This window comes from Seriola lalandi, unplaced genomic scaffold (assembly GCF_002814215.2).
Source record: "Seriola lalandi dorsalis isolate HSWRI2012SDOR001 ecotype SW California unplaced genomic scaffold, Sedor1 jcf7180002054947, whole genome shotgun sequence".
In the NCBI taxonomy this organism is placed as follows: Eukaryota; Metazoa; Chordata; class Actinopteri; order Carangiformes; family Carangidae; genus Seriola; species Seriola lalandi.
In genome coordinates this window covers 1,433,698-1,434,160 of record NW_019525498.1, presented here as the reverse complement: position 1 = coordinate 1,434,160, position 463 = coordinate 1,433,698, and the positions used below count along the sequence as shown (strand labels likewise).

General features: G+C 27.6%; 1 long non-coding RNA gene across 1 annotated transcript in view; it reads right to left on the bottom strand.

Annotated features, from left to right (window-relative positions):
• LOC111645185 (uncharacterized) overlaps positions 1 to 463 on the bottom strand; it is a 9,881-nt gene that overhangs the window by 1,720 nt on the left and 7,698 nt on the right. The window lies entirely within an intron of this gene.

The following is a 463-nucleotide window of genomic DNA, read 5'->3' as shown; positions in this document are numbered from 1 at the left end:
AGCTGTAACAAACTGTCAATAGTTTAAAACATTAGATTCATATTTCATAGTCCTCAGCCATTATAGTTAATATCAGTGTGCTGTTCCAACAGCATCACTTATTGAGAGGGAGATTGTTACTGGAGCAAATAAATATTAACTGTCTCACACATTAGGACTCATGATGAATAACGATTATACTTGTTACTAAAGATTCTGTTGCTTTTGATTTAACTACTTCTTTTTATTAAACAAACTTACATATGACAATGAAATTCAGCTTTAACTTCATCCACAACTATTTTATGATTTTAAATAGTTAGTTTATTGTAAATTGTACACTACAGTATTTAATTAATCCATTTATTATTCTTTTATACATGTTTCCAGTGTTGTAAATTGTTTCAATTCATGTAGTTTATAATGTCCAATAAAGTTATTTATGAAGCTCTTGCTTTAACTTTGTTGATGGTTTTTATAGAGC